At 43.9% G+C, this 2,514-nt stretch overlaps 1 protein-coding gene across 1 annotated transcript in view; it reads left to right on the forward strand.

Annotated features, from left to right (window-relative positions):
- alox12 (arachidonate 12-lipoxygenase) overlaps positions 1–2,514 on the forward strand; it is a 46,454-nt gene that overhangs the window by 1,598 nt on the left and 42,342 nt on the right. The gene's annotated exons all lie outside the window — the stretch shown is intronic.

A 2,514-nucleotide genomic window follows, 5' to 3' on the forward strand; every position in this document is an offset into this window, starting at 1 on the left:
GTATAGTATAGTATAGTATAGTATAGTATAGTATAGTATAGTATAGTTTGTCAGGGCCCCTGTTAAGCACAGTCCAAGGTAACCTTTCTGACCACAGCATTTTTCTGAATCTCTGTAAATAACATACACCTTGATTTCCAACAGCAATGTTTTCTCAAGAGCCATAGATCACTGACCATTTTAGCCTTTGTTTCCTTTCCACAGTAGTTACTGAGGACCCATGTGTACCACAGACCTAAGTAACCACGACTTCCTGCTCACATTGGTTTCTCAAGACCCTTGGGGTATACAGAACAAACTAGCTTTGACTTTGTTTCTACAATGGTTTCTCTGTACCTCTGTGGATCTCAAACCAATGTAGTCTTGACTTCCTAATCCTACAATATTTTCTCATAAACACTGATTTCTCAACCTCAACACTTAAGTACCCTTCTTGATCATAAACCTTTGCAGTCTTGACTTCCTGGTCCAATGTAGCCTTGACTTCATGTCCACACTGGTTTTCCAATACTTTTTTGAAACACAGACCAATGCAATCTTTACAATATCCACACTGGTTTCTCATGTCCCCTGCACTACAGCCTAATGTAGCTTTGACTCTGTCAACAATGGTTTTTCAGGACCATTACAAGTATAGCCGGGGCGGCTGTGGCTGAGTGGTTAGAGTAGTCGTCCTCCAATGCAAGAGTTGTGGGCTCAAATCCACCAGCAGTCACATACCAAAGTGTCCCTGGGCAAGCCACTGAACCCCTCATTGCCTCCAATTTGTGTCCCATCAATGTATGAATGTGATAAAGCTCTGATTAGTCTCTTTAGAATGATTTGTTCAATCAGCTTTGTACAGATATAGTAGAGTGCTGTATGAATGGGTAAATTAGGCACAGATTGTGTTGTAAAGCGCTTTGAGTATCTTGACAAGATAGAAAGGCACTATATAAGTACAGTCCATTTACCATCCATTACTTCCTATATCTGACAAAAACTCAAATTGTGACATTGTGATTTAAGTGAAAATGTTTCATTATGCTTCAGTTTTATGGAGACCGCAGTTTAATTTGTGTAAACTAGAAAGAGATTTTAATTTTAATTTCTTACACATTTTCCATTTTTTAAATCTCCAACCTAAATGTTTGGATTTTATGTGCAATTTGGAATTATTTTACTGTTATGGAAAAAAGTGATTCACAAACAATCAGGTCAGTGACGTGCAGTGAGCTTTGTGACAGGTGAGGCACTGACTGTCTGGAATCGATGCTTACATATGACTGGTCTGTGACTGGTCTGAATGACTATCGGCCAGTGGCCCTCACCCCGATAGTCGCTAAATGCTTCGAAAAACTGGTCATGACTCACATCAAAACAACCATCAACATCAACGAGGACCCTCATCAGTACGCATACCGTGAGAACCGATCAACAGAGGATGCAATCTCCTCTGTGGTCCACACTGCACTCAACCACCTGGAGCAGAAAAACTCTTACGTCCGTATGCTCTTTGTGGACTTCACATCCGCCTTCAACACCATGATCCCCCAAACCCTGATGGACAAACTATCCACACTAGGACTAAGCCCCTCCATCTGCAACTGGGTACTAGACTTTTTAACAAACAGACCACAGTTAGTGAGGATCCACAACCTCTCCTCCTCCACCATAACCCTCAGCACTGGCTCTCCTCAGGGATGTGTGTTGAGCCCCCTTCTGTTTACTCTGCTCACATATGATTGTGCAGCTACCCATCCAGGCTGTCACATTGTAAAGTTTGCAGATGATACAGCGGTGGTGGGATGCATCACAAACAATGATGAGTCCAGCTACAGGCAAGAGGTGGAACACCTGGAGAGCTGGTGCAGAGAGAATAACCTTCACATCAATGTGAAGAAGACAAAGGAGATGATTGTGGACTTCAGAAGGAACAAAAACACCTACACCCCCCTGAACATAAGAGGATCTGCGGTGGAAGTGGTCTCCAGCTACAAGTACTTGGGTGTACACATGAATGACAACCTCAGCTGGAGCAACAACACCACCAGCCTGATCAAGAAAGCTCATCAGAGACTCTACTTCCTCAGACGGCTGAGGCGAGCTGGTCTGGGAAGCTCAGTCCTCACCTCCTTCTACAGGTGTGCAGTGGAGAGCATCCTGTGCTCGAGCATCAATGTGTGGCATGGAGGCTGCACAGCTGCAGAAAGAAAAGCTTTGCAGAGAGTGGTGAAGGCTGCACAGAAATCTGTTGGAACCAGTCTCCCCACCATCACAGACATCTACACCTCCAGATGCAGGAAGAGGACCACCTGCATCATGAAGGACCCCACTCATCACACACTTTTTGCCCCACTCCCCTCATGAAGGAGGTTAAGGAGCATTAAGTGTAGAACCACTAGACTGAGGAACAGCTTCTACCCTGAGGCTGTTAGACTCATGAATCTCTAACCAGAATAATCACTGTGAAAATCACATTATGTTACTGCTGATCTGTTTCATGTTGCTGCTGATCTGTTTCATGTTGCTGCT

Source organism: Nematolebias whitei, chromosome 1, assembly GCF_014905685.2.
Source record: "Nematolebias whitei isolate Nwh7 chromosome 1, NemWhi1, whole genome shotgun sequence".
Classification (NCBI taxonomy): domain Eukaryota; kingdom Metazoa; phylum Chordata; class Actinopteri; order Cyprinodontiformes; family Rivulidae; genus Nematolebias; species Nematolebias whitei.